Consider the following 16,806-nt stretch of genomic DNA (forward strand, 5'->3'; position numbering starts at 1 on the left):
CAATGTCTAGGAATGCAAGGATGAAACAATTAAAAACAGATAGTGACTTGGGGTTATGACTTGCTTTGGCCTTGTGGACACCTGGATCAAACTTTTGACTCCTTCACCACAGTGGCAAGAAGAAAGCCTTGTCTACGTGCATCATCAGGGGCTCAAGATACTCAAAACCCTTGTCCTGTATCAGGCTTCTCAGGAACAAAATAGCTGGGGACAGATCCATGAAAGAGAAAGTTCCCCAAGGCAACAAGAGGCTCCTGACAGCACCCAAGTGCAGACATGTCTGTATTTTCAGGGTGGGTGAGAGTGTCCCACTCAGTTGTGTGCTGTGCATGCACCTTGGCCCGTGGCTGCACAGCTCAGTTATGCCCTGGGACTGGCTCAGGATGCTCTGCCAGAAGTTTCTCCACATGTTTCATCCCAAACACAGGATTTGGCAAATGTTCTGCTAGTAAGTTTAAATTATCTAAGGAATATGTCTGTCCTCCCCCCGAAGGCATGAACCCAAATGTATTTTGGTGAATAAATTCCATCTTTTACAGGCATTCAAAGCCATTGGTCTCACTAAAGGCACCCTGAAGACTGTAGCAGAAGGGTCTCTCTCCTCCCCTTTAGTGAATTTACTGCAGCTAAAAAACAGTCAAACCACCACCCCTCATGATCAGAACATAGACAGCCTTGGGAATAAGATGGGATTCCAAAATAAGAAAAGCATAGGAAATCCTACCTGTCTGTAGAAAAATATTCAGCATCAACACCAAGAGCAATTTGCTTTTGTTCAGCCCTTGAGCATGTTTTGAAAGCTACAGGAATCTAAATACCAAAGTGTAAAACCCTCCCCTAAGAGGTGGGATGCAAGAGGCAATGTAGTCCAAGACATAACCAACATGAAATACTGAGGACAGGAAACTTGGAAACCTTATGTTGGCAAGTGGGTGTGCTGTGTTACAGTTGTCATTAACACCACTAAATCAAAGCCTTTTTCTTGTGTGACAGAAAACACAATGTAATATGAATCCATGGTTTTTCACAGTTAGCTTGTTAACAATATTTTGACAGGAAGGTTGCCACTACAGGGTCACCACCTTATGTTCTCCTGCTGTCAGCATGAGGCCAACTCTGGTCTGGCCAATTGGACAATCAGCTGTGCCCCCAAACATTAGAAAAAGAGATTCACAGGATAACTCAGGGTAGAAGGGACCTTGGTATGTCTGCTGCTCTTAGCATGATCACCAATGAAATTAGAACAGGCTGTTCAGTGTCATGTCCAGGTAGGGCACAAACCTTTCTAGAATGGAAATTGTACAACTTTACTGCTCCTTAACTGCTACACTCTGAGCCCAAATCTCTTAATAAATTATCAACACACCTGGTGATCCAAACATCCAGATTTGACATTCCAGCTGGGACACAAAAACATTGTGGGACACAAAAACATTGTTTGGCAGTGGGAGACGCTGCCAAAAACCTAGCTAAAGTCTGGGTAAGTGACAGCCACTGCTCTCCCCTCATCTCAAAGCCAGTCATTTCATCACAGGGAGCAGTCTGGTCAAGCTGTACCAACTACTGAACTGCAATACAGCTCTCTGCTCAGGATCCTGAGTTTACTCATTCCCACCCTGAGAAAGAAGGCTACCTGTCTTTTATCATTTGAAAGGAATCTGATCCCTGATTCAGGGTTGTGGAGCCTGCTGTGTAGGTTGCCTCTGGCTGTGTGGGTCAGCTTGTCTCCCTGTGCTTTAGTTATTCATCCCACAGCACTTCAAACCAGCTCACAAAGACAGACCGATGCACTCAGAGCTTGATGCTGTCTGTGGAACAGTAGCAGCAATAAAAGGAAGGCAGAATCTTACTTCTCCCCTCTTCTCTGACTGTATATGAAGAAAATGGTAAAAAATTTAGGTCCATTCTGTGTTTAATCCATCCACTTTCTGTTATGGTCCTTATGCATTGGCTCATAACTAGCACTGCTTACCTTTGGGACTGAGCTTGTTTGGCATTGTCACATTCCACACAAGCCCTGTCCCAGTCAGCACTGAACCCCTGATGTACACAACCAAAGCCACCTTCACACTTTTCCTTTCCAACTCTTAAATTACTAACTGTTCTTCCATGTACCTCTGGATTTTATAAATTAAGTTTGTTTTTACCATGGATCAATCTTCAATTCCTTAATATAGCAACCAAAAACACTAGATGACCTTCTGAACTAAAGGGCAGAAGACTGTTAAAACATTGTATTTAAGACAGAAAACAGAACATAACATTCTAAAGTACTTACTGTCTCTGTATTTTGGGTAATGCTTGAGAATTGCTAATGCATCACATTACTCAGGAAATACAAATTAAATCAGAGGTTAAAAGTGTAAGTTGGAAAACAAGGACCCAAAAAGTTCAGGAATTCCACCCCAAGCACAGGATACAGCAAAGGCCAAATCTTAGAACTGGCAGAGGAGAAGAATGGAGATGTTGGAGACAGGCCAGAAATACACAGTCCATGTTTTTATAGCAGCTGCAGTGAACAGGAATGACACTATTTCAGAGAAGAGGGGTTTTAATGTTACTGTTTCAGTTGAAGGCAGAATTTTATGTATATGCATAAAAAAACCCTGCACACACACAGGCACATGGGCACAACGTGAAGGTCTGGAAGTAACAAGGCTGTAGAAGAAAAAGGCAACAAAAGATCAAATAAGTTGCTGATTCAGAGTATGTTGTAAAAAATAAGAGAATATGTTGAAAATCAAAAAAGCCATTGCAGTTGGTAAATAAGGCATGCACTGAAACTAAATATAGCCTTTATTAAATATGGCTGTGCTTGTGCCATTTAATGCAACAAACTCTTCTCAATTAAAAAAAAAATATTTTCTGCCTATAAATTTGGCCTTCAGCTGCAGAAGAAACAAGAAGAGAGAAAAATCCAACAGCATTTTAGAAGCACTGCTAGGAGCCTAGTGAGAGCAGAGTCTTCATAACTGTAAAATTGCAACCACATGTCTTTTGCAGCTAATTGTGCAAGACTCTTTGTTTTTATCCACTCAAGTAGTATTAAAATAAGAAGGTTGTAAAAGCACTGCTTAAAGATATTGGGAAGAAGTTACACTTTTGCTCAGATTATGCCCTACAGCCACTGTGAATTTTAACTTGTGTCAGGCAGTTAAAGCTCTTCAGTTTTAATATTTTGAAAACTGGGAGGGGTGGGAGCCAGGAGAAATTTCATCATATGTTTTCTTTAAAGTACAGTGGAAAAATAGTAAAATTATGATGGCTCCCTTGCCTACAGAAGCACCAAGGGACACGTTTTAAAGGACAACTGGACTATCATTTCTAGCATGTGAACCAGCAAAGTCTGTACCTCTTACATGACACGGGAGGTCTACAAATAATTGTCAGATTCTCTGGCTCAGAGCAGTCAGTAGAGCCCAGATGTTCTGAAAGGTCCAGAACACAAGACATTCCCCACCCAAGGCAGCAATGGCAAGAGAGGGAGAGGCCAGAGAACAAAACTTCAGGGGAAAAGACCAGAGAACAAAACTTCAGGGAAAGTCTTGCATGGGCTAATTTTTTGAGGCTGATCGCTCCAGATGCATAAAGTACTCAGTGAGAGGAGACTTGTTCCTCTGAGGTATTCCAGGGCACTGAAATTAGTCATTCTTTTCCCAAATAACCTCCTAGAGCAGGCTCCCTTCTCCAGTGATTTTTGTGAGCTAAGGAAGACGAGAGTTCATGGTCTGATGCTTGAGTCTGCTGACTCCCCTCACTAGGAGCTGTCCCCCAGTACAAGACAAGACACTCAATCACCCTCAAAAATAGGAGTCAAGAGGTATTTCTGACTTTTGTCTCCTTATCTCTCTGTTTTACTCTTTCCACCTTGTCAGTCATGCTTAGTCATAACTTAACCTGACATATCTGGCAGCTGCTGGAAACCTCTATGAACAGATTCAGCTCAGCAGCCCAGCAGAAAAAACCCAGATTATGTTTTTGCAGCTTTATGGGCTAAACTGGCACAGGGCAAGGTGTGACAGTGTCTCTGACATCTGGAAAGAAGGTGGTAGCACCCCACAGCTTGGAGCAGGGGAAGCCAAAGCAAGCAGTGCAAACAGATCAGTGAAATGGTTACCACCTTGTCCTTGCTCACTGTGAACTTTGGAAGCTTCTTTCCAGGTAGAGAACAATTCAGGTGTACATATATCTATTTTATGGACAACCACGAAGAGCCCTGAAAAATTGAGGGGCTTAGAGCTAACCTTGTTTTGTATATCAATGTAGAATTGTAAAGTTATTACTCAGAAGCAAGACAAGTGTAACCAAATTTTAGGATAGAAATTAATTACCACCTTACAATCTAAAATACTATTTTCAGACTTCTTTTAAGAAACAAAACCACACTTGCTGACATACAAAAAGCAACCAAATTTAAATGAAAATGCACTTTTTTTTCACCTTTTTTTTTCTTATTGAACTATGACAAAAGCTGTCAGACTAAATTGACAGAAAATGCAGATAGAAAAAACCACACCTTTCTCTAAGATCTCACTTATCTTTCATTTTAAGAATATGGCCTAGTCATAGTTTAGCACATTCATATAAAAGGAAACAGCTAAAAAACATCATGAACCCTCTTATTTTTCCATTCATCATGCTCTATCACCACTGGACACATGCACTATAAATCCAGGTTCCCAGAAAATCCTGTCCCCTGGAGAGTTATAAAGTTAGGAGCAGCATTACTTGAGTCAAAGTGCAAAAGGAATTGGAGAGAAGCATCCTACAGCCTCCCAGTTTGAATTAATCATCAAAGCCAGGAAAATAAGCGTACAGAGGGCAAATTCCAAGGCTGTAGCTCAGGTGGACACTCACCCCCTGCTATTTCCTCTTTAACCCCTATACAGGACTTAGAGAAAGATCACACTTTGTGTCTTTCTTAATAAATTCTGCATCCTCCAGCTTAGAAAATAAAAGAAGATGCAGAAAGGCTTTTATTACTCCTCATTTTTTTTAGAAGAAAAGCTCATTTGCTCAAAGTCTCACACAAAGCCTGCAGTTGAGCAAATTATTTCAGACAGGTTTCCCCCCTTCAACAAGCACACAGAGCTGTACAGCACTTTTTCTTCAGGCCTGAAAGGAATTTATCCCTGGCAGTTATAATATTAGAACTGCTGACCTTGTGGAAACAAGAAATGCTCTTTGATTTCTGAAGTTTCAGATAGGAGATTTTTTATCGTCACACTTCAATATAACAGTTCTATTTCTTCATCCTAAAGTTGAGCTGTTACAAGTTTTATGTTTTTGAAGCCAGAAAAGACCAAACAACAATTAATAAATGGGTGATGAAAGAATAATCCAGTATGTCCAGTGGCAGAAGTTCTTTTACACCAGGTATTTGGTGGATAAGATTTATTCCTACCACAACACACAGATACAATTGTGGCACCAAAACCAGCTCAAGAACAGAGGGAACAGAAGAATGAAAAGCATCCTTTGGCCTTATTCTTCTGGAATAATATTAAAAAATAATTGGGGGGTTTGGAACTTGAAATTTCTGCCAAGATCTGAAGGGAATTTACAGACTGAGATCCCATTGAAAAAACAATGAACATAGCAGAGAGGGTGATTGCTTCTTGTATGCGTTAGCTTCTAACTTTAAACAAAGAAATAAACAAAAGGAAAAAATAGATCTAGAACAGTATAAACATTGCCTGAAAAAAAAATGATATCTATATTATAGCTACTTATTCATTTTGCGGTAACACAAATGAATAGTTCAACAAATTCTTCATGAAACCTAAATCAACCTCCTTGAAACTCTGCTTCTCTACAGGAAACGGAACTGGGAAAACAAAATAATACATAACTATTTATACAACCTCCATTCTCCAGCAGTGAAAAAAAAAAGGATTTTTTTAATTTCTGACTGATATAAAAAAGATAAGCATATTTCAAGAACCTATTATGCAATATTTTTTCTAGTGAATACCAGTAGTTGGTCACCTATGTATTTGCCTTTGTCAATACAAGTTCTTTTTAAGGTCAGTGCTGAAATCCCTGCCTCCATGCAGCCAATTTTGTCTTTCCTACTGAAAAAATAATAAATAAAAGAATATATGTAAGACATGAGACACCACCTCTACATCCTTTTCAGCCCAAACCAAGGGGAGAGGGAATGAAATTAAGATTGACTGGTCCAGCAAGCAAAATTACTCAGATTCTTATCCTGGTAATTTAGAATATTCTAGTAAACAGGTGTCATACAAATCTAAATATAAAAAACTAAAACAAAACAGACACACACCTAAACTATCCGTAAGTAATAAATTCAAATAATTCTGTTCTTTGAAACTTCTTCTACTGTTGCCTCTAAGTTGTTCATTAATTCCTCACTCCAAGTTTTCCATCAAATACCGTTTCAAATGATTTTTCAGATGTCTGATGAATGTTAAAAAAATTCACATTTTTTTGAGAATATGTTATGTCTGACAACACTTGATGGAGAAATTGGAAGAGATTCTAGTTTCATTTCTATTGTGATTAGAACCATTTGGAACTTTTCTGATGAAAATGTTTTACTATCACTTGTTAAAGCTGCCATCAGAACCAAGTTTTCACAGAACCAGAGTCCATTACTTCCAGGCAACCTACACAAGCCACTGCTGAGCTCAGAACCTCTAAATTTCAACTCAAGGGAGGACTGCGAAACGTTCATCAAAGCACAAAGCCTAATCTAGAGCTCAGGACTACCTGGACAGCTCATTTAAATGGGCTGGGAATTCCTGAGGTAATATTACACAGGCAGTCATGGGCAGAGGGTTTGTTAAAAAACCCAACCAGCCTCCAGGGGTCTTGGCAAAGAATAAAACTCATGAGTGGAACACTTGAACAGGGCTTGTGGCTGTTGTCCAGATGACAACAGGAAGCTCTTGCAGGGAACTTTGACTAGATTTTGAGGGACATCCTGAACCAGTTTTCCTGAATTCTTGTAACCCATGGTGCTACAAGAACACTGCAGCCCATACTGGACCCATTGCTACAGATCACTGTAGCTACAGGCAAAACCAGTTTATTCTGCTTGACCATTTTCGCATGTGTAAGATTGTTTTCTGATCATTTACCTATATATGTGCTTAATTTTGCTGCAGGAACCTCTGATGGAGCCTGTGGGAGGAAAAGCACAGTTGGCTACCTGAGATATTAAAATGTTCTGTGGCAGCATCTCTCTGGCCACAGAGATCAGGCACAGATTTTCCCAGGCATTTCCCCAGGGAAGGCTGTGAGAAGATCAGAGAGAGAATGAGAAACAATTTTTATCTCCACTTACACCTGCAGTTGTGCACATGTGGAATGTGTCATGGACATTTGTTTACCAAAGGGAGATTTCTTAGTTGGACACTGAATGGTGTTTGGATTGATTGACCAGTTAGGTCAAAGTTGTATTGGACTGTCTGTAAGGGTTACTGAGTTTCTTAATAAGTATAAAATAATATAGTACAGGATGATATAATAAAACAATTGTTCAGCCTTCTGCAGTCACAGAGTCAATACTAATTATTACCTGACAGGGGGCCTGCAGTGACAATGTTCAAGCACAGGAATTGACCCAGGAACAGCAGGAGCTGCCTAGAAGGACTCTTCAGGTCATTCTGACTTTCCCAGCTAGAGAGAAGTTGCTGCACCAATTAATCAAACATTTTGCTGAAAAGGTGTCTATCTGGGCAGTCAATCACCCTGTTCCAAGTAAGCTCCTTGTCAAACCAGCAATTTTCTCATCTTTTCTTATAAGAAGCCTCAGAATCCTTGAACCAGCCAAAGAGTTCATGACTGAAGTGTGGTGGTCATGCACACAGATAGACTTGACACTCAATTGCTCCTTTGTTATAACTAAAGGACAAATCTTAGTTTCACACTTAAAAGTTTGATAGTTTTTGCCACAAAACACACCCATTTTCTTATGATTTTTTATTAACTTTGTACTGTTTTGTACTTTGATCTGTACTTTCTATGCCCTATATGGGCCATACAGATCAAAAGACTTTGCAAGTACTTCTTCCATCATCCAAAAAAAAAAAAAACTTTGATTCATTATTGAAAATTTAACTCTGCAACTTTCTAAATTACTCAAGATCTGCATGTCCAATCAAGCATCTCTGCTTGCTGTATTAGAAGTGGTTTAAAAAGGTATTGGAGACAACAAGGGCTGTAGGATATAATAACTCATCTCAGAAATGCTGTGAACTTTGCCTGGGATTCCTCTTCATGCTTGCAATACAAAAAAAAATAAATAGGTGATATAAATTTAAGAAAAATATTAATGACATTGAAGTAATTGAAACTGTTGTCTCTGTCATGCAAACCCACCAATTTATGCATTTACTACACACCAGTAATAATTTTTTATGAGTGCATATGTACTTGCTACATCAAGCAATAGCTTAAAACACACTAGAAATTACACTATTTCACAAGATATGTTAAGGCAGTTATTTAGATGCTTTATATGAATCATTTATTTGACTGTGACCCATGTACTGAATATAATTTGATGAATTCCACAAAATTTCTTGGATGGCAAAATCTACTTTGTCTCTGACTGCCTGCTGTAATTTTTTCTTGTCAGTATAGGAAGCTCAAGTAGATTCATGTTCTTCACCTCCTGCAAAACACAGTGGTGACATGGAACAGTAAGGTCTCAGCAGATGCTGCTCTTTCCTCCCATTTCTTCTCCTGCTGCTGGCCCAAAGCAGCCTCACGTTTGGAATTGTGTCATTCACAGAGGACTTGCAGAAGGTTTAGCAGAGCTGTCAGAAAGAGAGCTGAAACATGGGTTTGGCATGGTGAGTGGGATGCTCTGAGACAGAGACCCTTGCCCAGACAGTCCTTTGGCCTGACCCAGTGACACAGAATTTATGTCAGTCCTTCCCAGTCCTGCTCTCCCCTGCCCTCCTCTCCCTACATGCTCACCCATAAGCCAGAGCTCTGGCTGAGGATTTAGTCAAGATCTGCCCAAAGAGAAATTTCCTGCCTTCCAGGAAACTTCCATAAATGTTTGGGTAGAGACTCTGTGTTGTTCCCACGCTGCTGAGATTATACTGGTCCAGAGACAGGTAATCAATTCAGATCCAAAGGAATGACAGCTACAAGCCAGTCTAAGGCAATAAAGAGGAAAGAGATATGGATGGCTTCTATTGACTACTCCAGACACTGGAGAAAAAAAATGTGTAATCACCAGTTTCAAAGTTTATTCTGTTTTATTTCTGAAAGGAAAGATTTGGCTACTCTCTTGGAGCCATGAATTACAAGTGGAGGCACAGATAAATTATCTGTCTTAGGGACACAGCTCAAGATATGTCCTTGCCTTCAGCACTCCCCATGGCCTGGCCAGGATACCTCCTCTATTCTGTGGCACCCAGATATGCCAGGAAGTCAAAGCATCTACTGGCCTTCCCCAAAAACTAAGGGTCTCCATGAGCCCAGGAACATCCTACACAAAAAGCCACCAGCTGGAGAATCATGCAAGACAATTCAGTCATTTGCAAGTCATTACAGCTTTATATAAAAAACTCTCCCAGACATACACCCCATGACAGGGTGGGACATCACAAGATCACTTTTTTACAGTCCTAATTTCAGCTGTGGCCCCCAAAAGACCAGGGCTTGGAGGGCTGTGGAGGCAATGTGCTTGCTCTCAGGTAGCAGCCTGCACCCTGGCAAGGCAGTCCTGCTCCAAACCTCCCTGAAAATCCAGACCTCCACATTTCAGGTAGCAACAGCTGCTGCTGGAGAAAAAGAAGTGGAAATAGTGTATTTCTCAGCTCTAGGACTTAAAAGTCAGATCTGCAGGACACAGCAATGGAAGAGCAGTCCTGCTGCTTGTGATCAAAGAGCATTTAATCTTTTCTCCAGCTGACGGCATGCTCTCCCTTCTCCCCCTATCCCTTTGACTAATCTCATTTCCAAACCCAAAAGAGAATCTGAAATAGAAATATTTATGTATTTACACTGGGCATGCTCACATCTCTTAAACATTTAAGGGAACATAAAAAAAAGAAATCCTGTCTTTTAGGAATATTCACAGCAGGAAGAAAAGTCAACACAACAAAAAGCAAATAGCAGTGATAAACTTACAATGAAACCTCTGTCACATTGTTTATTCACCCAGCAGTCCACAGGAGTTCACATACTCAAACTCACATATTATCACCCTTAAGTCATAGTAGCTAAATAAACATTAGTTCAGCTGGGACAGGCCTTAATTTCCCATACTTTACATACATTAATAAATATTTCCAGATGGTGATGGGATTCCCATGTAACTGAAGATGGGCCAAAATTACATTATCACTGCCTGCTCAGTTGCACTTCCTGTAGTATTCTGCAGTGTTCCTTGAGATAGCACGAAATCACCAGTCACATTAAAATGAAGGCAAATTTATTATTAGTTCTCACAGACATTTTATTCATGTGCAAATGACAGGATAATAGAACAGTTGTTTGACAGCTTGCTGAGAAAATTGTAGCTTTCATCATCTTAGATGATAAATTTTTCCTAAAATAAAATGAACATTCATGGAAGAAATTGGAATTAGGGTTTAGACAGAGAAAAGCATATGACAACTATTCTACTTAAATGAATCAATTTCTGTGATCTCACAAGAGGCAAAAATACTTTGGTTCAGAACAAGCCAAATTCAGATATCATTTAGCGAGTTAAATAATAGAAGCGGAATTTAAAAGGAAAACTGGTAAACTCACTTTCAGATTGTTAAAGCACATTAGTTTACTGAAAATAAGCAATTTTATACTTTTTTAATTGTCCTCATGTTCCAGAAGTCTCACACAAATGTGATTTTTTTTTTTTAGCAGCTTGATTGCAAAAGCCTGTTAAGTCTGCTAAGCAACATCTAGTTTTTGCTACTGGATTTTGAGTCTTCTATCTGAGCAGGAATACTTTTCTTTTGTAAAAAACCCAGTTATATAGGTGAATTGAAATATTTTAATAGAGAGAACAAGGCAATTCCAAGCCCTCCAAAAGATCTGAAAAATAAAGTGCTAATCAACATTGGGAGAACATGTTTCTCTTTGTGCCAAGAACATTAATGGAAAGTTCACTTTTCATATCTCTCTCAGTCTTGGCATGAGGAATAGAAAACATAAGCATTCTTGGAGTTGTCAAAAACTAATTTAAGGCTGTTCCATTCACAGGAAAACAAAAAAAAATTAAAGCATTAGTTTGACCTTAAGTAAACCATTAATTTCCAAGAAAAATTTGATATTTTGAATTTAAAATTAATAAACTGTGAAAATAGTTTCTGCAAGTCCTCCACATCAACATCAATTCAATCTACTCAACTTTCCAATTTGCAAAGGTGAGAAAAATAAGACACTTTCCCAAATGTAACTCAGAATCCTCAAAGAAAAAAAAAAAACAAAGAAACAAACAAAAAAAAAAAAGAAAAGAAACCAGACTATCCATATGTTGATATTAACAAAATTACAACATTTTCTTTCCCAGGCTTTATCTCCAAATGCTAATCTCTGGGGAAATGCGAATTAAGATATTTTCAAAACTTTTCAGAAATTTAGAACTTCTTTGAGACTCCTTAGGACACTTCTGTAATTGCCAAACAATTAATTCAAATAAGATCATTAAGGAATATTTTATTTTAGAATATTTTTTTAAATCCATAACAATTAAGCAACAAGTGTTGATGTGTAAAATTAGTATTTCGTAAAACTTCAGGACCCCCAAGCCATGTTCTTAATTAATCTTCTTTTTATGACTCCCTCAACTCTCCCAGAGATTACATTTTGTCTTGGACCCTGCTCTGGGCTCATTTCTGCTCAGATCCCAGAACCAGGCAGAGCAGGACCCAGGCCAGCACTCCAATATACCTACACAGAGATAAGCAGAGCCTTCAGACAACTCAGCCTCTTTTTCTTCAAAACACAAATAGGAGGCACCTGCTGCTACTTTTAGTGGTCTGGTAGAGTCCAAATGGCATTTAGACCTGTTCCACCCCAATGAGATGAAGTTTCCATCATCATGTTCTCCCCATTTAAAACCTGGACAAGACTCAAATGCTTCCAAAAGGCAGAAGTCAGCTGAAACAACACCTCTGTGAGATTTTGTATCTGTTGCTGAATTTCAGTTTTTCATATTACAGCAGAATTGTGAAAAAGTTGAAATTTCAGGTTCCCACAGAACAATCCTCAGAATGCTGAATGAGAAAAGATACAAACCTTTCTTGGTGAGTGACTTTACATATACTTCTGCTGCTTTTCTACCCTAAGCAAGCAGTTAGCAATCCAGGTAAGAAAAAAAAAAATGAAAACAAAAATATTGGCGGAGGTTGGGGTGGGGGGGGAAGGAAAAAACAAAGGCTAAACAGATTTGAAGAAAAGTGTGATACTGAACAAGTCAATTCAGACACAATGAACTGATGGGACCATTCTCACAAAAAGCAAATGGCATTGTCTTTTCTCCTTTTGGCTTTGTTACCCAAGAATGCTACACAGAAGTGCTCCCCATTTCAAGCAACAGATATTTCTTTAACTTTTTAATGATTTCTGACTTACAGATGGTCTGTTATAGAAGCCAATTTCAATAACCGCCAATGTTTAAATCCAGTGCTATAATGGATGTTTTTCAGCATGCTAAGGGACAGAGTGGAATGGTGAATATATTTGTTGGTTTACTTTAAATACTAAACCTACCCAGCTGTCACCCAAAATCTATCTTTATTCTGAGGCATTTCAAATTTTAGGACATCTCAGTCACTGTTAAATCTCATTCAAGGATGTGAGAGAGTGTACTTTCCTCTTCTTGACACTCCAGTAAAGGCAGCCCTAACTAAAGCACTCGTGCAGCTCCAGATTTAACTGAGGATAGATAACTGGTCTCTGTGCAATGAGCAGCCTGGAGGAACAAGGTCAGTGCTCTCCTGCTCCTGCAGCAGACAGGAGCCTTCACCTTGGATCAAGCTGAGAGCTGCCTGCTCTGTGCCAGGCGGCAGCACAGCGCTGCCACCAGCGGCATCACAGCAGCGCCCTGAGAATGCTCAGCTCTGGCAAACAGCGAAGCATTTCCATCTTTGGAGGGCAAACTGGTGTAAACACAAAGGGGGAAGGCAGCAGCTGAAGGCTGTGGCTGTCCCTGGCTATAATTCATTCACTAACTGGGGTTCAGCCCAGGTGCTCATGTGCAGAACATCTCCCTGTGCCACGGCACATCGCCCTTGACGTGCCACTGTCCCACCTGTGTGCTGTGGTAAATCTGAATGTGGCTTTAAACGGAGATTGGGAATGCAAGCAACCAAATGGAGACGTGCTCAAAAGCGCAACACACAATTTCATTCGCCAAGGCAAATGATAAATGATTCTCAACAGTATAAATGTTATTTCAAGTAGGCCACTGTTCAAAAAACCCTATTCAAATCAACAAGACACAGCTCCAAAAATATTTAATCTCAAAAACTCATAAACAAGTTTGCTGAATTACAATTTATTTTCTTCAAACAGATATTGGGCAAGAGTTTAAGAAAGACATGTACAGATAATGCTGAAATCAATGTTGTAACCTCTTTGATTTAGCAATAGATAGAAGTATTACATTAAGCCAAATTTTACTTTAATTTGGGTTATTTTTGGTTCAAATATAATGTTTGCCTCAGAAACCAGAACTGAAGAGAAGAAAGCTGTGGGACTTAAGGAGGAGGAAAGGGAGATTAAAAATTTCAGACTCATAAGTTTGAAACAGCACTTTTATAATGGAATTTAGTTTCAAAGTGAGATATGAAGCTACAACTGGCTAAGACTTTAAAAATTAATTAACTCACAAGATAAGTAGCTCCATTTCAAAAAGCAGGGAAATAAAGCAGAAAGAGATATTAAGCTGTTAAAAAAAAGTGCCTTGTGTCCTTATCAGAATATTTACTGGGACATAACAAATACCAGAATTTGAAGAACATTCTGCTTTACTCTGACAGCACTCTGAAGAACTATTTCCCTGTAACCATGGCTGATTCATCAGGGCATTAAAAGAACCTCTCTCTCCCTGAGCTCTTTCCCTAGATGCACTTATGCCCCATTGAGGTGATTATTTGAGTGGGCAGTTTCTGCCACTCCACTCCTCTGAGCACAGAAAGTTGTCTTCTGCTGCAAAAACATGGCTTTGCTCTCTAGCTATCCACAAAGCCTACTCAAACAGAAATACCACCACAATTAAGAATGTGAAGACACAGCACTGACATGACTGCTAGATCAAATCTGGGCAAAACAATAGCAGTCATGTGAGGGAGCTGCTTGATTTGGTACAGTTCCTCAGTATAGGGCAGATTGAATTTATTTTGGTTCAAATCCATCTACTTTCTTTCCCCTAGGAGAATGAGATATTGGGTTTGATTTCATATTGTCAAAAAATAGTAGCTGAACTTATCACACTAAATTCATTGGGAGCTGATATTTCAGAGTCTTCTGTTAGGGTCCATTAAATTGAAATCAGATTTGCCTTTTGTTACTAGAGGCAATAAATATTAATTTTCACTTATAAAATAAAATTAGATTCACATTTTTATTCACCAGCCTTTAAATTAACCAGTACCTGATAATATTTTATTATACAAACTGTTTTCAATTTTAATGAAACTTACTACTATATGGTTGAATTATGTTAACTGTATGAGACATGTTACAACTGAATGCCTTATGACTCTCAAAAATAAATCAATGGAAACCACAGAGTTGGGTTATCTTAAAGCACTGCTATAGGCATTCAGCACTATTTCAGTTATGATAGACCATTTTTCACACACTTGCTGTACACCTGTAGAAAGCTGGTTTTCAGTAATCTTTATCACCTAGAAAACCTTTCATGTGAGCCAAGCAAATAACTCATAAATAACAAGCATCCAATATTCCACAGTTGCACAGGCCAGGTAACTCCAAAACCCCTTGGACATTCCTGGTGCTTTCTCCTGACAGGTCACTTGTGCTGCTGTCTCGTTTTTACATATCTGTGAGCAGCTGCATTTTGCTATAGGCAAGGTCCTCTGCCACCCAGTGTCACTGTGCCACTTCTCTGATACGTGGGTAGCAGCAGGAAACCAACAATGTCTGAAGTGTTCTTGTTGAGTCCCACATATGTCAAATGCTGTTTCATAAGAGTTATCAAGGTAGGGATGGAAAACAAGACAGATATACTTAGATCCTTTACTCCAGACAGTAACAACCAGACCCTTTTGAAATGTCCACAAAAGAAGGAAGGTGTTTTCTTCCTTGTTAGTTAAACATTCACAGTCCTGGCAGACTACAGGCATGATCCTGGATCTCACAAGGTTTGTTTTCCATTTCAGTCAGGGTTTTACACTGAGCCTAAATTCCTCTCTCCTGAAAGCTGTTGCAATATCCAAGTATCAGATATATTAGGAGCCACATCCTTGTAAGGTATCTTCTCTGCATAAAGTCCACAAATTTCATCTAATAAAGCACCTCCATTCTCTCAGTTTTCCAGCATAGTTCTGCATAATGCAGGCAAGAGTTGGAATATCCCTTCAGTCTCTAAATGTATTAATATAAGGTCGTAGTTCATATTTGTTAATGAGAGTAAGGATTTTGTCTCTGTACGTAAAAGTGTAAAAGACAGCTCAGTAGAATTTCTCTGAGCAAACCTTTCAAGGTTGAATGATCCAGATTACAGAGAATCCCTAAGGCACACAGCCCCCAGCTTCCTGCTGCACTGCAGGTCTATCAGATAAGAGCAAGAGAGAACTTCTGCATCAACATTTTCAGGGCTTCCTCGTTTTGTCCTACAAAAGTTGAGTCTGATTCACCACATGGAGCAAGCCCTATTTCAGAGGCAAGACAACCCTTTAGGTAGAATTAACTTGGCCAGCTCCATTGTTTAGAGGTAGCTACCCTGGACACTGGAAGGAATTCAGACCACCCAATTCACTGCAGCACTTTTAGCAGTTTAGAAAGAGCCTCTCCCCCACTTCTGGGAAGTGTCTTCCTCATCCTCTACTCTGGGAGGCAGCTCCAGAAGTCTACTGAGAGTGATGTGCCATGGCATGACCAAGAGTGCTTGCCTTAAATATCCTAGGCTGGATATATTTTTCGTTCTTTTTGGTTCAGTGGATCCAGAGATCTTCCTTAGAAGCCTAAGTTCATGGAAATCACTATTCAAATGTTTAAAAGCATTTTCCATGCATATAAAGCTAATTATGGACAGAACTATTAAAAAAAAAATGGAGAGGGGAGAACAGGGTAACTGGATAGAAAATTAAGTCCTGTTATGCACTAGGAACTGGTTAAAAGCCAGAGAAAAGAAAACAAAAAATTTTGTCATGGGAAAATACTGCCAGTAAACATAGCTGTGAATAGACATTCAGATCAACATTGGTCTTGTTCAGTTCTGTGAAGTAAACAGAGGAGATACACGAGGCAGGGAAAAAATATACCATCCTGATGACAGAGGTCACAGCAGGGTTATGGAGACAGCCAAAACAAACATGGCAGTGAAAACTGAATACAAGGCAGTAAAGAGTGGTAAGGAGAAAAAACAAGCCCCATACAGATGATTTCTTATCATCATTTCACATTTCACTTTAAGGACTTGCCTGCTGTCACTCTGTGGCTCACCAGGAGATCCTGCTTAGTGCATAGCAGTCAAAAATAGGCTTCATTCAGAAGGGGGAAAAGAAGTGGAAATTCAATGTAATTTACATAAAATCATGATACTCAATTTGAATATCATGTTCATTTAATTACTTCAAGTCCAAGAAAATTATTAAAATAGGTTCTAGTGAAAGGGAGGTCTTG

General features: G+C 39.3%; 1 long non-coding RNA gene across 2 annotated transcripts in view; it reads right to left on the reverse strand.

The window, feature by feature from the left end:
- Window positions 1–14,621, reverse strand: part of LOC146767526 (uncharacterized) — a 129,299-nt gene extending 114,678 nt beyond the window's left edge. For both annotated transcript variants that reach the window (XR_014954681.1, XR_014954680.1), the window contains exon 1: window positions 725–14,621. This is a non-coding gene — a long non-coding RNA (uncharacterized LOC146767526). The remainder of the gene's footprint in view (window positions 1–724) is intronic.
- Between the last annotated feature and the right edge of the window lie 2,185 nt (window positions 14,622–16,806).

The sequence above is a fragment of the Lonchura striata genome, chromosome 4 (genome assembly GCF_050655825.1).
Source record: "Lonchura striata isolate lonStrDom1 chromosome 4, ASM5065582v1, whole genome shotgun sequence".
NCBI lineage: Eukaryota > Metazoa > Chordata > Aves > Passeriformes > Estrildidae > Lonchura > Lonchura striata.